Source organism: Mus caroli, chromosome 13 (genome assembly GCF_900094665.2).
Source record: "Mus caroli chromosome 13, CAROLI_EIJ_v1.1, whole genome shotgun sequence".
Classification (NCBI taxonomy): domain Eukaryota; kingdom Metazoa; phylum Chordata; class Mammalia; order Rodentia; family Muridae; genus Mus; species Mus caroli.
The window spans coordinates 25429435-25435992 of record NC_034582.1 but is presented as its reverse complement, the minus strand read 5'-3'; the positions used below and the strand labels follow the sequence as shown (position 1 = coordinate 25435992).

The following is a 6558-nucleotide window of genomic DNA, read 5'->3' as shown; positions in this document are numbered from 1 at the left end:
TTTCCATGTAGATTGCCATGTGGCCCAGGATGGATTCATACTTTCTTTGTAGCAGAGTCTGGCCTTAAATCCCTGATCCTTTTGTCTTCACCTCCCACATTCTAGAACTATAAATGTATATCACAGCATTTGGCTTCCTATCTTGGTCTCTAAATAGCACTTTAAACTAATAGGAACTATAGCTCTGTGGACAATAGACCGATTGCAGGGCTGGGGTAGAGAGATATACGACGAGCTTTGGCACATATTGCACTAACAGAAAAATTATGGATAATTGAAATGTAGACGTGTCCAAAGAACTCTGAAGGCGACCCAAAGCCGTGGCCAAATTTGGGATAATTTGAGCAACAAAATAATACTAACAATGGCTTAGAAGCTATAATATAAAATGAGCACAATCATCCATGCCAATATAAATAATTGAATAGAAAAATGAGAAGGGAAAGCCCATTCAATAATCTAAGTAGAAGGCATGATAGAAATGGAAAGTCCCCATTTGGCAAATGCCACAGTAATAATTGTTCCCTGCAGGGTCATTTAGAGATGCCACAAGTAGAGGCAACAACATGCTCTGGAACAAGATTCTGTTGTAACCTCAGCATGTCTTTCCTCAAGTCACTCATTGATAACAAAAGGGTAGAAGAGTTGTTTCACAGTGGTGAGACCAAGTGTTCAAAGTACATCACTGTTAATGAGATCTGTCACATGCCTCTGTTGAGATAGGCCAAGGGGAGCAGACAGCATTTCTTCTGTGGTATTCTTGCCCCAAATCCTTACCTCGAAGGAAGCTGTGCCAGGCATGGTAGCATACACCTTTAAATCCTAGTGCTTGGAGGCAGAAGCCTATAGATCTGTTTGAGATTCAGGAAAGCCAAGGTTACATAGCAAGATCCTGCATCTAAGCAAAGCAGAGCAAAGCAAAGCAAAGCAAAGCAAAGCAAAGCAAAGCAAAGCAAAGCAAAGCAAAGCAAAGCAAAGCAAGGCAAGGCAAGGCAAGGCAAGGCAAGGCAAAGCAAAGCAAAGCAAAGCAAAGCAAAGCAAAGCAAAGCAAAGCACAGGAAACAAAAAGCATGAATGTAGGTGTGAGCACATCAGAGGACTGTAATTGAGTGACATTTTACAAACAACTGTACCATTCTTCTTCTAAAGCATCAAGATTAGAGAAGATAAGACAACAAAAGACTCTCCCAGGATCAGTGCATTATACCCTGGCTGTGAGCACTATACTTCAGATGTATGAGGGGTTATTATCTGGGGATGAAGATTAGACATGTATCACTTACAATATTTGGGAAAATTTTCAGAAGTGTGAAATGAGCTGGGTTTGGTGGTGAGGGTCTTTAACCTGTGGGCATTGGGAGGCAGCCGCAGGCCAATGTCGGTGAGTTCAAGGCCAGCCTGGTCAACATGGCAAGTTGTAGGACAGCCAGGACTATAGAGAGACCCTGTTTCAAAAAGAAAATAAAAAAGAAGTTTGAAATAGGTCCCAGATAAAAAATTGAGAAAATTAAATATAAAAATATTGGGAGAGAGAAGTAGTATTGAGGGTGTGTGGTAGGGAGTGGGGGAGGGTGTGTGGAGAGAGTGGGGGAGGGAATGGGGGAGGGTGTCTGGAGGGAGTGGGGGAGTGGATTTTATCAAAACACAAAATATTCATGTACGAATGAAATTGTCAAACAATAATTAAAAATTATATAAGCATGTGTGTGTGTGTGTATGCGCGTGTGTTCACGCATGCCTACTTGTTGTACCTGTGTGGAGGTCATAGGTTAAAATACATCTAGAGACCTAGATGTATCTCAAGTCATACAATTTAAGGAGACCAAGGATTTTCTATTATCCACAATTTGAATGTCTTTAATATTCGGTAGGAAGGCTATTAGATTTATGAGATTTCTTAAATGTATACCTCTGAGCACTTACTATAAAATAACTCACCAATTGTGTTGGGGGTATGGGGAAGATGATTCTTCATCTTTCCCTTTTTTCTCCCATATTTGCTCTATCTGCAGTCTCCCCTCCCCCTCATTTCTGCTCTTTCACTCTTCTTCCTGAATGGCTTTGAACTCACAGTATAGACCAAGCTTGCCTTGAACTCACAAGATCCACCTACCTTTGCCTCTGGGTTGCTGGGACTAAGGATTTAGCACTAGCAAGGCAGAGGCAGTGAGAGTTATATCTTTGTGAGTATGATGCCAGCCTGGTCTACATAGCGAATTATAGGCCATCCAGGGCTACACAGCCCTCTATTAAAAGAAAGAGAAGAAAGACAGAAAGAAAACAATAATATTCTCTCTCTCTCTGTTTGTCATTCACTCTTTATTTAGATCTCACTATGTAGCCTTGGCTGGACTGAAACTCACTATGTAGACCAGGCTGGCATGGAACTCACCAAAATTCCTTCACCTCTACCTCCCACACATGGGATTGAGGCAGAGTGCCACCACGCCTGGCTATATTATTATGTTTTGTCTGTGTCTGCTGGCATATATCTGTGACCCTCGTAAGGAGGTAGAGACAGTGCTGCGTTTCATTCCCCCGAGCATTTAGATAGTCCTTAGTACACCGAGTCCATGCAGTAAAGATTACAAAGCTCAATTCATGTGAATAACAGATCTGCCATTACTGTTAGTGTTTACAGCAGTGGGTGTTCAACCTGCGGCCTTAGGCATGCGAGAGTCCTAACACTAAACTGTGTTCCTCACAAAACCAACAAAACCAAATTTATTCTGTATTGTCATGTCCTTCTAAGGACAGAGAAAACATCATGTCTCCTGCTGATACTTATAAACCATGAGAGTATTATACAGTAAATGTGAGTTATTATTTTAAATCATTGGGAGAATATCTAACAATAAGAATTTTAATACGTTGAGGTTCAGGCCTTGAGAAGTGAAGGCAGGAGGATCAGAACTTCTTAGCTACTCCTTCCCTCCCTCCCTCCCTCCCTCCCTCCCTCTCTCTCTCCATGTCTGTCTGTCTGTCTGTCTGTCTGTCTGTCTTTTTTTGTGGAGCCAGCATCAGATTCTTGCTTATGACAAAAGCCCAGGATTCTGGGCCTGGGTAAGTTACCTGCTCTACGGCAAGGGAATGTGGTGTTCTCATTGCTCTAGCATGGGTTCCAGGTTTCAGGAGCCTGAAAAGAGAAAATTACTTACACACTTAAAGCAACGCCATTTATGTGACCTGCTAGAGCAAGAGAATAGCTGGTGTCAGAAGTTCAGTACTCTGACCTCTAGTGGCTACTTTATAAGATGCCCTTCAGCATTCCTCCACAGACTGCAGGTGATTTCATGTCCCTGTCTAGCAGCATTTAAGAGCTTTAGCACCTCCCTCTTACCCTATATGTTGAGGCACTCATTCACTAGAGGCAGCCTTTCTTTTGACGTTGCTACAGCATTCCTTCTATTTTCCCTTTGTTCACACTATCACTCTTTCTTGTTGGGTTCATCCACTCTTGGGGGAAAAATCTTCCTTAAAAATTAATGTTGTGCTGGGCGGTGGTGGTGCACACTTTTAATCCCAGCACTTGAGAAGAAGAGGCAGGTGGATTTCTGAGTTCAAGGCCAGCCTGGTCTACAAAGTGAGTTTCAGGACAGTCAGGGCAATACAGAGAAACCATGTCTCGAAAAAACCAAAAAAACAAACAACAACAACAACAACAATAACAACAACAAATTACTGTCGTATAGTTTTCAGCCAGGGGAGCCTTATTCTGTCAAGTAATTTCTTATACCGGATCAATCTTCACAGTCCCTGTATCCAACATCGATTCTTATGTGCACCCCTTGTTTTGAAATTAGAGCTGGATTTTGGTCACAGGCTGTGGAAAGTCAATGTAAATCCCAGCACATTTAATGCCCGATTCCTACAGTTCAAAATTAAGGGCATCTACGTTTGTCCCATTCGCCTAGGAAATAGACTTATTGGTCTTAAGACTGCCGCTATTATGTCCATGCAATCTCTGCACAAACAATTCATATGCACTTTTTAAAGAGCAAATTAAACTCACACACATTGTGTCTCATGAAAAGTTATTGATTGGTTTAAATTCAATAGTACAACCGATAATTGCTAAGGTTATAAACTAAATCTGTTTCTCAATTTTTATAATTTCTGGATTTATTCTTCCTTTGTCTATTGGTTTTATTATTGATAACATTTTCCCATTCAGTTTTCACTATGGAGACAAAAGCAAACAAACAAACAAACAACAACAACAAACCTAGGGTCAGGAGATGCAGCTTAGTGGTACAGTGCTTGCTTAGCATGCAGAAGTCCCTGGGTCCCAGTACACAGACTGCTAAGCCACTCATCCTTCAACAAAAATCTTCATGCCTTTGAAAACATAAAGATTTTATTCCATATTTTTCACATCACTCCTTGCTTTTTGCTTTTTAAATATAAAGTTATGCATTACTGACAAAGAAAGTATAAAGGTTTCTTCTTACATATTCTTATGGAATTATTAAATGAAACCTGACTACCTCGGCTGAATTGTCTCTGCAGAAGCAGAAATATAAGCCTACTGCAGTGGGCCACAACCGTAATCCCAGCAGTAGGAGGTAGATGCAGGCAGGAGTTTGGTGTTAATTGACTTCTGTTATTCGATAGAACAACTATTTTTTTAGTTATTCTTCGCTATAGAAGAGAAGGAAATTAGTTGGGCATGGTGGCGCATGCTTTTAATCCTAGAGATCTGGAGGTAAAGGCAGGTCGATCTGTGAGTTCGAGGCCAGTTTATTCCATATAATGAGTGACGGTGCAATCAAGGTTTTATAGAGATGCAGTCTCAAAAGAGATAGAGATGATAGATAGGTAGATAGATAGATAGATAGATAGAGGAGGGAACTGGTAAAATGTAATGAATGTAATGAAAATTATTTACTCCGGAGGTAATTATTCTGGTAAGTACTTAAAGTCTCCAGTCCCTTTTTGTGAATAACGAGTAGTTATAATAAATGGCGAGATGTTTATGTTAATCTCTTAACTGTGCAGGACAAGTTATAAGGTTATAACTTTGCAGAAGTTAGTTGATAAGCCAACATAATGAGGTAGGAATGTATTTTCACCTTTGTTTATAGATGAATGTGGTAATAATTATAGATAGAACCAAACGCAAACTTGAAACAACGATCTGTTTTGACCTCTCCGGTCTGCCGTCGCGGAGCATGCGCAAATCAGCCCGGCGGGACACAAGTGTCATGGCGCTCTCCATCTGAAGTCTGTGCAGTTTCCTGGCAGGGGCTTGTGGTTTGTTCCTCTCAGTTCGGACAGGTGAAGTTCTGGATCTGTGTATACTGGGGCAAATGGATCAGTGCTCAGCGACGGTGGGCCGAGCTGCATTTTGGGCGGAGCTTCGTTTCCGCAGGTTTTCTCCTTTGGGCCGATCGCCCGCTTGTTCTCGCAGTTTGGAAAAGACTTGGCGGCTGGCGTGGAGAGTCGGACTCTGGAGCGCTGCCTGGAGAGAGGCCGGCGTGGCGGCAGACACTGCTGGCTGGCGACGTCAGGGACTTCCAGTCTGCTCTAGCCTCATTTCCCTTCTCGCTTTTCCCGTGAATGTACTTGTGCTACGCGATCAGGGCTTCAGGAGATGAGTTTTTTGCACTGAAGTTGGGCATAGGGGCAGAGGTCGCTTGTGTTTTTGCGCCCCCTTCCCCTCTTTTCTTTGCTCCCTTGCTTAGAAAACTTTCCTGTGTCATAAGGGATCACTTGTTTCTTACTTGGTGATTTTCATTGTGCTCAGGTGTTACAGTGCAGGGTAGCAGTTTTAAAAGTGGCTAGATGCATCTTTTTTTTTTTTTTAAAGGAAGTTGTAAAGAGGTCATACACTGGTTTTATGAACTTATAGGGTACTCACATTTTCTAATTAATTTTAATTTTTCAGATCATCTTTCAAGAGGACTTGAGACCAATTTCAGATAATCAAGGTATTGGTTTATTTTAGTTTCTAATATTTGAGTAATTAGTTCTACATTAGAATATGAAGAAAGATGTCTTAATTTTTTAGTAATTAGCCAGTATCATTTTGTGAAAACTAGATTTCTCTATAACTTCATCGGAGAGACATTTTTGTATCTCTTCCTTAGTTTTTCATTTTCATTAAGAAGTGAGACATGCTCTCTTTCCCATCTGTGGTACATCTGTTTTCTTGTTTGGCTGTTGCTTAGTCCCTGTTATATCCTACTTCTCTACTTGGCTGTTAAATATGACTTTCTTTCTTTTTTAAAATATGTATTTATAATTTTATGTGCACTGGGATTTTGCCTGCATGTATGTCTTTGTGAGGTTATCAGATCCTGGAATTACAGACAGGTAAGAGCTGCCACGTGGTTGCTGGGAATTGAACCCTGTTCCTCTGGAAGAGCAACCAGTGCTCTTAACTCTGAGCCATTTCTCCAGCCCAAATATGGCATTCCTGAAGAAGGCTCATTTCTGTACCTCTTCTAGCTGGTTTATCTTGTTTCTCTCTCTCTCTCTTTTTTTTTTTTTTTGGTTTTTCGAGACAGGGTTTCTCTGTGTAGCCCTGGCTGTCCTGGCACTCACTTTGTAGACCAG

The 6558-nt window shown here is 41.3% G+C and overlaps 1 protein-coding gene across 2 annotated transcripts in view; it reads left to right on the top strand.

Annotated features, from left to right (window-relative positions):
• The first annotated feature begins 5167 nt into the window (after nt 1–5167).
• Nucleotides 5168–6558, top strand: part of Cdkal1 (CDK5 regulatory subunit associated protein 1 like 1) — a 661435-nt gene continuing 660044 nt past the window's right edge. For both annotated transcript variants that reach the window (XR_002379517.1, XM_021180436.1), the window contains exons 1-2: nt 5168–5277; nt 5888–5930. The gene's annotated coding sequence lies outside the window, so the exon portion shown is untranslated. The remainder of the gene's footprint in view (nt 5278–5887; nt 5931–6558) is intronic.